This window comes from Eleutherodactylus coqui, chromosome 2 (genome assembly GCF_035609145.1).
Source record: "Eleutherodactylus coqui strain aEleCoq1 chromosome 2, aEleCoq1.hap1, whole genome shotgun sequence".
NCBI classification, from domain to species: Eukaryota; Metazoa; Chordata; class Amphibia; order Anura; family Eleutherodactylidae; genus Eleutherodactylus; species Eleutherodactylus coqui.
In genome coordinates this window covers 203,567,066-203,579,666 of record NC_089838.1, presented here as the reverse complement: position 1 = coordinate 203,579,666, position 12,601 = coordinate 203,567,066, and the positions used below count along the sequence as shown (strand labels likewise).

At 48.1% G+C, this 12,601-nt stretch overlaps 1 protein-coding gene across 5 annotated transcripts in view; it reads right to left on the bottom strand.

The window, feature by feature from the left end:
- Nucleotides 1-6,132, bottom strand: part of TMEM266 (transmembrane protein 266) — a 51,275-nt gene extending 45,143 nt beyond the window's left edge. For 3 of the 5 annotated variants that reach the window (XM_066592255.1, XM_066592251.1, XM_066592254.1), the window contains exon 1: nucleotides 5,819-6,113. The gene's annotated coding sequence lies outside the window, so the exon portion shown is untranslated. Of the gene's footprint in view, nucleotides 1-5,818 lie in introns of all 5 variants that reach the window. The other 2 variants (XM_066592252.1, XM_066592253.1) reach the window with 2 other exon arrangements.
- Nucleotides 6,133-12,601: the final 6,469 nt, after the last annotated feature.

Here is a 12,601-nt window from a genome sequence, read left to right as displayed (position 1 = left end):
CAATGATTCCCTATGGGCGCTGATCATACGTGCGGGAGACTCGCACGGAGTTACTAATTCTATTTTTCCTCATGGACATTGTGGGCCTGAACATTATTTATTTGTCACCTATATACTTAGCACAACTAAAATTAGATACATAGAACATTCACTTTAAAGGGAGCCCGTCACCAGGGTTGTGCTGTTTGTGGAAGAACCCGCGACAGCGATGCCTGTTGCCCCAATATAACTCTCTCCTATCAGTCTACATGCTGCGGGCAGGGAGAGACCGGCATGGCCCGCCTCCGTGACTCAGAGCACCTTTCCGGAGTCAAACTTCAAAGCGTTTATTCGGAAACGCTGCGTTTCAGAATGAAACACACTTTGGGGCATCAGACGTCCCTGCCTGGGTTATTCTACGGACAGCATGAACCTGGTGACGGGCCCCCTTTAAAAAGCACTTAACATGATTCATTCATGTCCCACTGAAAATGCACAATAGCCAAGTCACTGAGCAAGAGAAATTCTTAGGTTCCAGTGTTGTTGTATGAGGCGTACCTCAAGCTGCCCCTGACAGACCCCACAGACTTACATTAAGGTCCACTGGCTTCCATCATGGGGACTGTCATTTTGCCGGGAAGTAGAGCTCTGCATGCAGCACTATTTTTCCATCCAATATGACAGAATCTGCTACAGAAGCTCCAATGCAGATGGAATATACCCCGAGTTATGTCAAGATACATGTATAGTGGACACGGAGATATCCTACCACAGGGATGATAAATACAGTGGAGTAACCGTAAAGGGATATATAATAAGCTCATTGCTATCTTTACATATGGAGAATGAAGACCGCTAATGCTCAGCTAAGAGACAGTAACAGTGATGCCCCGGAACATGCATAATGTACACAATTATATCCCAGCACAGAGCTGTTCAGGGGCTTCTATTCTATGGCGGTGGGCCTCTGGACTCATTTATTCTGTCAGCTTCTGTACAAGTACAAGTATGGCAAGCTGCATCACGTATGAGGCTTCTCAGGGACACAGAGGGTATACATGCATGGTGCCTAATAAATACTAAAAGGGTTAGGGCTCATTCACACGGCCTTATGCGTAAAACGCTGTGTGCATTATGCAGCATTTTACCACCATGTGAGCCGGCTATCTCTGCATATGGCAGCGATTGTGCACTACACATGACAGTATCTCACGCAAGTGGTCATGCATAGGGTGACATTTCTTTTTTAATTTCCCACTCTGTCTCTTAGCGGCGTTGCTTATTAAATGCCACATATGGGCTGCACTGCATATGTAGAGTGTTTAATAGGCAAGCCACTGAGAATAAGACTGTATGCGTGTGATACGTAGTAAAATAGAACATGCTGGTATTCTTTTATACACACAAAAAAACTAAAATTATAGCACACAGTGGATACTGTGGTCATATTACTAAGATGATACAAAGTGATGTCATGGTACACGGATAATGTAAACAGTGATGTCACAGCACACATATAATAAGGACTATATAAGAGAACACCAGTGTTTGAAGCCATTTAAGTGACTGCAGTCGCTGCACCGCATATAGTTAACTCCTGTATGTGACATGTCTAAATCAAGAAGCTTGTCTAATAAGACAAAAATGTACAGAGTCTATAGAGTGCAATTCCTTTAACCCATTTAGGACCAAGCACAGTAAATTTATGGCGCTTGGTACTGGGCTTTATACCCAGCTGATAACAAAAATACGGTGGGGGTTTAAAGCCTCTGCTTCTGCAATAAATCTGAAACATGTCGGGCTGTCAGTGACAGCTGATAACCCGAAGGAGAAGGCAAGAGGGGTTTTTAACTCTTTCTGCCTTCTCCTTTCTCTAGTACACAGTGCTCAATGAATGATATGTACTAAAGAGTGAGAGTGGAAGTGTTTCTTCCACTATGTAAGCCGGCTGCTGGCTTCCCTTGTTACAGCAGAGCTGCAGGGTCCTAAAAGACCCTGACCAGCTCTGCCAGTGACTATTGTCACTACAGGGGATGTTTTCTACTGTAGCTGGGGCATCCACAGGAGCCTCAGTTACAGGAGAAAAGGGTCAAATAATAAAAAATAAAACATGTGCATGTCTGCCAGAGGTCTTGTATGACATCGTGAGGGACATAGATATTAAAAAAAAATAATGACATACTTAAGTAAAACAAAATTACAGAATAAAATAAAAATATATACATAAAAAAATAAATAACCCAAAGCCAACCAATACCATTGCGTATGCACCTTGTAACACAAAACCATACATATTATATATCAAAATGTCTGAAACAAAAGAAGGAAGCCATTCCTATCTATGCTTTGCTTTTTTTAAATTAATATATTTACACTAAAATAAAATATAAATATATTTTTTTAGCTTTTTACCCCCAATAAAATGGAAGAAAAAAAGTCAGTGAAAAAGATATATTAAAAAAAAAAATAGCCCTATATGTCACAGAAAAAAAACAAACAAACAGGAAGCTGAAGGAAAAAAAAAACAAGGCATTAAAATCACCACATGGGTGAAGTCCCTAAAAAGTGTCTTGTCCTTAAGGTACAAAACAGCCTGGTCCTTAAGGTGTTAAATCAGTGTTTCTCAACTCCAGTCATGTTTCCAGGATATCCTATAGTAAGAACACCTGTGGCAATGTCTGAGGCACCCACAATAATTATATCACCTGTGTAACACTGAGGAAATCCTGAAAACATGACCTGTCGGTGGTCCCTGAGGACTGGAGATGGGAAACACTGCTTTAAATGACTTGTATAAGCAGCAATATACTACACACTATGGGAAGATAAGAGGCTCCCATTACAAGTCATATTCAGCCATTAGAAAAATATCTCCCATTATACTCAATTCTCTCACCCTGCACAGTACCACCCAGGGGGTATCTGCCTGTCCTAAATCAAGTAGCCTTTCTTGGTGACGTAGTCTTGGTCATTGGAATACCTTGAATGCCATCAATTAACAGTCGTCTGGAGTACTAGTGGGAAAATTTGCACAAAATAAAAGCTTGCCCTCCCTCCCCAGAGTGCTGAAGACTTCACGCCTCTCCCTTTGACCGAGAGGCCTCTGCTGGATATTGGCACTGCCACCTGCAACCTCCATGCCGCAACTGGTGCATCTTGCCTCCATGGGAAGTACGGGTGGAGACATGAGTTAGCTGGGTTGACATACAGGAGAGGGCCAGGTGACACCCACAGGTGGTGATTGGCTGATGCTGGCTGTCAATTTCTCTGCTGGGTTCCCATCCCCGCTGGCTGAGAGCCTGCTGCTGTGAGTGTCGCATCTGCGCTTCCGACCCACTCCCTACCCTGCTGTCAGTATGCCCGCAATGGCCCCGCTCTTAGTGTCATTGTTGCCAATTGCCCCGCTGTTACAGTTCCCGCCACTCTCCCCTCTCTGCTCCCTGATATGCCTGTGTCATGGGCAAGAAGTCAGTCTTCACAGCGGCCTCGGCACTGTGCTCCCTGGCCGCCCTCGAATGCATGGGCTGGTGCTACCAGCAAATCAGGACAGTGGGGGAGATGGAGCGATGACAGCAGCAAGAGTCCGAACAAACACCATCCCAACAAGACGTGGGCATTTAGCAGGGCAGCAGAGCGGTGCACAGCATTTCTGTTGAACAAAAGACCGCTAAGCGCAGTGGCCACCGCAGAAGCACAATCTCTAGTTGGGGCCCAGGAGGCAGCAGAACACGGCTCCTATAGCTACTTCAACTCCAGGGATCCAAGCTAACAGCACCCAATCCACACCTGGGGGGCGTGAGCAGGGCCTTCCCTGTCATTGATGCCAGCCAACCCAAGTCTCCACCCATACTTTCGGTGGATACAAGATGCACCAGTATCCTCCATGCCTCCTCTGGAGAGGAAACGAATAGAAAGCTCCCTGTCCACGGCCGTGATGTAATATCGCCAGCGATATTCCGCCGCGGGGAACGAGGGGAGGGGAGAGCGCTGACGGATCTCAGTTGTGAGTTTTCCTAACAGATAGGCTCACTGCGGAGAATCGCCGCATGCCACGATTTAGATCCCACAAGCGGAGAATCGCTATGACTTTCCGCTCGTAGACGCCGGCACTGCGCTTTCCATAGCAACACTATGGAAAGCTTCAGACAGCGTGATCCGCCAGCGATTTATCACCGGCGGATCATCGCCCGTGGACATGCGACCAAAGTCTGTATTTACAGCTCATTTTGGGTGTGCTGTACTGATGTACACAGCCAAACGTATGCTGAGACACCCCAATGGCGGACATTTGGCTTTTAAAATCTTCACACATAGAAGATTTTCAGCGCATCTGCCAAATGCGATCTGCAGACTTAGTCTGAACACGGCCTTATCACCCATTTACACACAGAGACAATCTTTCAAACGATTAAAAGATTGAGTGTTAGAGATCATTTTGCATAAAGTTTTAATGGACACTAATGTCCATTGGGACTATCAGCTTCCTGAGCGTGTAAAAGGGCCTCTGAGAGCTGTTTACAGAGCACAGCATGTGGTCTAAGCTCTGCACACAGCTCCACTGTTCTCACACGGGCTGTCGGCAGAATACAATGTAATCCCCCACTCCCGTGCAGAACACAGCGTGGGGTCTCTGCAAGCTCTTTCCAACTGAATGATGAATTTTAAGCTCACCTTAAATTCATCGTTCAGCTGAAGAGTGAAAGATGGAAGCGTTTACATGCAACGGTCAACAATTCAGTCTACAGCAGGACTGGTACTTCTCTCTAAGGCCGGGCGCACACAACCGGATTTACATTACAGATTCTGCAATCGGCGTCCGCGTGGAGGATCCACGGTAAGGCCGGCTTCACACGAGCGTGACGGGCTCCGCCGCATAATATTCCGCAGTGAAGCCCGTCACGGCGCCCCCCAGAGACCCCATACTTACCAGCGGAAGATAGCGTGAAGACGCTTCCCCGCCCACCGCCGTCGCGTCATGTGACAGACGCGGCCGGCCGTGTCACGTGACGCGCCAGCCGCGTCATATGACGTGGCGGCGGTAGGCGGGAAAGCGTTTTTTTACGCTATCTTCCGCTGGTTACAGCGAGAGATAGCGTGAACGGACGGCTTCCATTGACTGCAATGGAAGCCGTCAGCGCATACACCCGCGGCAAATAGAACATGCCGCGGGTGAGGACGGGAGATTTCACGGTGCGTAATTCCGCGGTGGAATTTCGCATCGTGAGCATTGAGCTATTAGGTTCAATAGAACCTAATAGCAGGGGGCAACGCAGCGGATTTTTTGCCGCGAATTTACGCGGCGTAAATCCGTTCGTGGGAAGGAGGCCTTAAACACATGCATTTTTTAATTTTCCTTCACACTCGCGGATACTAATTGTGTATTCCACAAGTGGATAAAAAGTCGCAGCATCCTCTATTTTATTGCAGACTCCATGCGGATGGCCTTCATTGAAGTCAATGGAAGCTGTCTGACCTGCGGCCCGTCTGCAACGATCATTGCGGAAAGGTCATGGGATTCTTGTCATCGCCTAGCGCCGGCACAGCATTATCTGTACTGCACACGTGCACCAGCCAGCACATCCGCAATACAGATAAGAAGAATCGGGACAGGTACGCAGGGGCCACCGCATGCAGGAGCCGACCCGGCCATGAAATGGACAAGGGTCAAGTAGATGGCCATTGTGTCCATTATGGCCCCATGGCTATGGCAGGGTCTGTGACTGAGGCGGGTTTGGGGGTGAGGTTACAGCCCCCCACTAATGGCAGTGCAGGTCTGCACCAGGATGGAAGAGGGCTCCCGACCCACAGACCCCTCACTAGTATCCTAGTCAGCACATACCCTTTATTAATCACATGCGCGGAGGGGATCCTCTCTGGCAGCCGCCATTACTACAGCTTCTGCTTCCACCTCACGGTCTTGTTACATTGTCTATCTCCTGAGCCCCATAGGCCACGTCCACCCCAGCTGTACACGACACATGTACTACACGCACCGCAGCTCTGCCCCAACTAATGCCCCACACAGGTGACAGGTCATGCCCTCAAGAAAACGGACCGGCGTCGCCTCCACTTTCTCTCCAAACGCGTTTCCTTGGAAACCACGACTCCGCCACAGACCGTCCGCTAAGTCTTCCCCCACGTGACCGAGAATTGTGCCCAACGAGAGAGCGCGCTGAGGTCACGTGTTAGACGCAGGTGCCGGTGACGTAACGCCGTCGGTTCAGTTCAGGTCAGGTTCTACAGTTCTAGTCAGATGAGCGGCGGCGGCCATATTGGTTGTGGGCTATTCTCCTGTGGAGATTAGTTGGAGATTATCCGCACTCCTTGTTGTCAGCATCCGAAGGGAGCTTTATTATTAGGCGGGAAGGTGTAAGAGCAGCTGTGTGTTGTGCTCTTCTGAGGGGGAAGTGTCTACTGAGAATGGCTGTGTGCATTTCATGTGAGGGCTCATTCCCATGGTTGTATGCGTAAAACGCACGACTCACGCTGTGCTTTACCGCTATGGGAGTCGGAGGAGAGCCGGCTATCATTGCGTATGGCAGCGACTGTGCACTATGCATAACAGCATATCACGCACGCTGTCATGCGCAGTGTGACTAGTTTTTATTTTTTAATTTCCTGCTATTTCTCACAGCGGCGTTGCGTATGGGCAGTGTTGAATACGCAGCGCATAGATAACAGTAGGGCAGTACACGCGTAATATGTGGTGAAATAGAACATGCTGCGTTCTTTTTCATGTGTGAACTACATACAGTGACTCCACCACGTATTATGCAGGGGTGACATTTTCTAAAGCGTTTTCTCCATCACTTCATTGAAACGTCAAAACCACACGAAAAAACATAAAATGGTGCAGATTACAAAAGTGCATGAAAACAGGAGGAAACATTGGTTAAAACAATTTAAAAACTACAGAGAGATTTTTATGTGTGATTTAAAGGGATATTCTTGTCACAAACATCACTGGCGGTGGCCATATTTACCTATATACTAATACAAAGATATACAAACCCCACTTCCCAGCAGATTACATAGTAACATAGTATGTAAAGCTGAAAAAAGACATATGTCAGCACTCTGAAACGGCCTTCCCTGCTGCACTGTCTTACAACGGCCTGCAGTTCTCCATACCCCAATATCAGATGGCAGGCATGGCGGTGGAGTAGGTGCTCTTCTCTCCCCGGAATGTACCTACCAGGTCATCCCCCCTGTACCCTCACTCACTTTTCCATCATTTGAGGTACATATGCTACGGCTTTTCCGACCCCTGTCCATGTGAGTAGCAGTAATCTACCGCCCCCCAGGTGCTGCTCGCCTGTTTTTGGACCACTTTGCTGCCTGGCTCCCCCACTTCCTATCCTGTGAAATCCCAACCCTCATCTTAGGTGACTTTAATATCCCCACTAATGACCCCAACTCCCCATTTGCCTTTCAGCTTCTTTCGCTCACCTCCTCCCTTGGTCTCTCACAACTCACAGCCTCTCCCACTCATAGCGATGGCAATACTCTGGATCTAGTCTTCCTCCATCTCTGCTCTGCTTCCAACTTCACTAACTCCCCTCTCCCGCTCTCAGATCATAAGCTCCTCTCTTTCTCTGTCACGCTCCCTAACATCTCTCCAGACCCACCTACCGTACCTACAGGAACTTTGAGGCCATTCACACCCAGGACTTTGCTAAGTCCCTACAGTCCTCTCTGTCCCCTATCTCCTCTCCTGCCCCAACCTGGCTGCCGCTCACTACAACACCGCTCTCAAACATGCCCTGGATGAAGCTGCACCCCCCATGACCCAAGCTATCCAATGTAGAACACGGCAACCCTGGCTCACGCCTCAAACTTGCTTCATCCGGTGGTGCTCTAGAAGTGCTGAACAGCTGTGGTGGAAGTCGCGAATGTCCGCAGACTTTCTCCACTACAAATTCATGCTCAAAACCTACAACATCGCCCTCCACCATGCCAAACAAGTTTTCTTCACCTCTCTCATCTCCTCACTATCGCACAACCCTAAACGGCTCTTTGATACTTTTCACTCCCTTCTCAGCCCTAAACCGCATCCCCCTGTGACGGATCTCAGTGCTGAAGAACTGGCTGCTTACTTCAAAAAGAAAATTGATAACATCCGTCAAGAAATAACTTCCCAATCCCAGACTAGCCCTGACCCTAGTCTTGTTAGCACTGCATCTAGCTCCTGCTCACTGTCTGTACTCAGACCAACGACAGAGGAAGAAGTCTCCAAATTGCTCTTTGCTCACCCCACCACCTGCGCTAGCGACCCTCTCCCCTCACACCTCCTCCAATCCCTCTCCCCAGTGGTCATCTCCCATCTCACCGCTATATTCAACCTCTCTCTGACCTCTGGCATCTTTTCCTCTTCTTTCAAACGCGCCATCATATCCCCACTGCTAAAGAAGTCGACTCTTGATGCGACTGATGCTGCCAACTACCGACCCATCTCAAACTCCCCCTTCATCTCCAAACTACCAGAACGCCTAGTTTACTCCCGCCTTGTAAGCTATATATCAGAGAACACTCTCTTCGACCCCCTACAGTCCGGCTTCCAACCCCAACACTCGACTGAAACTGCCCTTACAAGGGTATCCAACGACCTACTGACAGCCAAATCGAAGGGCGATTACTCCCTACTGATCCTCCTCGACCTCTCCGCAACATTTGACACTGCCGACCACATACTCCTCCTCAGTATGCTTTGCTCCATCGGCCTAAAGGACACTGCTCTCTCCTTATTCGCCTCCTATCTATCTGACCGCTCTTTCAGCGTCTCCTTTGCTGGCTCTACCTCTCCTTCTTTTCCCCTTGCTGTTGGGGTCCCCCAGGGCTCGGTCCTCAGCCCCCTCCTTTTCTCTATCTAGACAGCCCCTATTGGACAAACCATCAGGAGATTTGGCCTCCAATACCACCTCTATGCTGACGACACCCAGCTATGGTATACACCTCTTCCCGTGACATCTCTGCACCTTTACTCCAAAACATCACTAACTGTCTGTCCACTGTCTCTAACACCATGTCCTCTCTCTACCTAAAACTAAACCTCTCTAAAACTGACTTATTGGTATTTCCACCCTCCACTAACTGACCTCATCCTGACATCTCAGTGTGTGGCGCCACCATAACTCCTAGACAACATGCCCGCTGCCTTGGGGTCATATTCGACTCCGATCTCTCATTTACCCCGCGATGTTATCGCGAGAGCCGGCCGCAGACACAGAGGGAGTCTGCTCCCTCTGTGAACTCTTTCCCTGCCGCGATCTACTTAGATCGCGGCAGGGAAGGGGTTAACAGCGGGGGGGGGGGCGCATCTCCGATGCCCCCCCCGCTGTTGCAGCGGGACGGCTGCTATGACTGACAGCCGGCTCCCGCTGCGGGATAGCGTGGGATCATATGTGATCCCGCGCTATCTCCAGGACGTAAGTTTACGTCCTGTTGCGGGAAGTACCAGGCTGCCAGGACGTAAACTTACGCCCTGCAGCGGGAAGGGGTTAAACTCACTACCTTCATCTACAAAGCCCTCCACAGCGCAGCACCACCCTATATTGCCTCCCTCATTTCAATCCATCACCCAGCCTGGGCTCTCCGCTCTGCTAACGAAACTAGACTGCGCACCCCTCTAATTCGAACTTCTCACTCCCACCTCCAAGACTTCTCCAGAGCAGCAGCGGTCCTCTGGAACGCACTACCAAGGCTACCTGGGCAATCCAGGACTCAAAAAACTTCAGGCGTGCTCTAAAAACGCACCTCTTCAGGAAGGCATACCGCATTCCCTAAACTAACTCCTCTGTACTCCGCCTGATAACATGTTCCCTGACCTATTGACTGCAATCCCTGCTAGCCATAATAAACCGCTCCTACAGTCATAATGATTCTGCCGTCACACGGCTAAATGTCTGACCATTGTCTATGTGTATAGCATCCCTCACTCTCCACCTCGCCATACTGTGCACATCTCCAGCCCCTTTACCTTCTGTATCACTCCACTATTCGTAGTATGTAAGCTCGTTGGAGCCGGACCCTCACCCCTATTGTTTCCATCAACTGATTACTATTGTAACCGTGGTTCTGTAATTTTTGTACTTTTGTCTCTCTATATTCCCCCAGTCTATGTAAGCGCTGCGGAATATGTTGGCGCTATACAAATAAAGATTGTTATTATTATATGTCCATCCAGTTCAGCCTATTACCCCCAATGTTGATCCAGAGGAAGACAAATAACCCTCAATTACATAGAAATCAATTTTCCTTATTTAGGGTAAAAATATTTCTTCCTGACTTCAATCTGGCAATTGGAATAATCCCCGGATCACCGACCCTTCCGGAGTTATTAGTGATTATAACATATAATATTGTACTGCTCAAGAAAGGCATCCAGGTTCCTCTTGTACTCTCTTATTGAATGTGCCATCACCACGTCCTCAGGCAGAGAGTTCCACAGTCTCACTGCTCTTACAGTAAAGAACCCCCTTCTATGTTGGTGTAGAAACCTTCTTACCTCTAGATGTAGAGGATACCCCCTTGTTATAGTCACAGTAAATCTTATTTGTATAGCGCCAATTTATTCTGCAGTGCTTTCAGGTAATTTTTTTACCCCCCACCAAGCTGGCTAATCATTTTACCGACCTTGGAAGGATGGATCTACCTGAACCATGCAGGGATTGAACTTGCAATCTTCAGGTTGTGAGCGAGAGTTCAGGACTACATTTCTGCTGCCACACGGGGCTCTACAGTAACGTGGTGCAAGATACTGATGAGCAACCACTCATACACCTACCACGTACTGGGGTTGGTAATTACCCTTGTGTATCTTTGTATTAGTATACAAGTAAATATGGCAGCTGGCAGTGATAGTTGAGTTGATTTGTTCTTGGGCAGTGATATGTTTGCAATTTCAGTGCGGGTACTTGCAACGCTTGACTTGGGTTGTTACTTTTTTGAGGTCTTTCAACAGAACAGAATGCAATCTTGATAATCAGATATTTTTTCTTTCATACATCATAACACCAGTCTCAAAAGTAGACCCCCCCCCCCCACACACACACGGCACATTAGTATATTTACAGGCATTGGTTGTCTGTGTTAATCCACAGACTGCGCACATTGACATTTTTTCACACGGACCAATGGCCTATTTGAATAAACTCATGGCATATCCTATTCCCATCCGTTTCACAGACAAGGAATATGATATGCTAATATGCTGCGTCCATGTAAATTGGACAGCATGTGGACTGCTGACTTATGAGAGTTGTGCTTGAGCCTCTTGGGCACAACTTGCTCTTATGCTTACTGTGCACCTAGCGTAAGGCAATAAGTGGAACTTATAAGAATCCAAAAACATGGAGGAAGCTCGCCTTTAGGGTTGCTGAAGGTCGTGAAGACTAACAACAACACGAGAATCAGACTAAGGCTTCATTCCCATGAGCGCATATACGACGCATTTTCACGCCCGGGCGTAAATACACTACCCATGGTTCCCAATGCATTCGTTCACATGGGCGACTATACGGCACGTAAATACGTCAGCACCGTGAAAGATGGAACATAAGCGGACGAAATACATCCAGTGTGTATATGGTGGCCAAAAAGATAGTTCTGAAACTATCTTTTGGGCAGTATTTGCCGGCGGGTCCTATAGACTCCTATGGGAGCAGAGAGAGAGAAGGGAGGGGGAGGCATTTTTGCAGCATCCAACGCTGCAAAAAGCTTACAGGTGCCTCTATATTGACACTGGAAGGCATCCCGAGGATTTTGGCAGTCCAAAGAAACCTACCAGTAAGTGACTATGAACCCCAATGTGGACCTCTAGTGATGTATGGTGCTGCAGAATAAGTAAGCGCTATATAAATGTGTAAAATACATACATATTTGCTACCTAAACCAAAAATGGAACATATAATAATGCAAGCTAAAAAAATGTAATGAACATAATTCACTTAGGCCGCCCACAAACAGACGGGTCGGATTTCGCATGCGGGATCCCACAGCGGAATCCGACCCTGTGCCCGGTTGGTGACCCCCGCATACCTGTCTGCAGTCTTTTAATCTGTGCTGCAGATGTGTCAGCCGTCGCGATGGCGCACATGTGCAGTACAGAGTATGCTGCGCCGTTACTAATTGATGACGTGGATTCCGTGACCTTTCGGCAATGATGATTGCGGAAGGGCCACAGGTTGGATGGCTTCCATTTACTTCAAGTAAAGCTTGGAAGCTGTCCGTGCAGAAGCCTCACAGAATTGCAGCATGCTGTGATTTCCCCTCCGTAAGCGGAAAATCGAATTGATTTCCACTTGTGTAGAGGAAATTGGGTTTTGTCATAGCATGCTATGAGCGGTACTTGTTGCAGAATCTGAAGGCAGACGCCCGATCCGGATTCCGCAAAGTAAAACTGCCCGTGTGCAGGCGGCCTTAGTGGAGTTAGATGTGACCCCAACTAAGTATTTACGAGTACACCCTGTCATTCAGCTGCAGACATGCAAGTGTATGTCACCAGTCGCAACCTGCGGTGAACTGAGATTAGGCGGAAGAATGTGTAGGTAGTCACATTGCTTGGTTCAAAAGTTACATCCAGAATTAGATATAGTGGGGTCTTTTTTGACCCCACCAAGTGAAC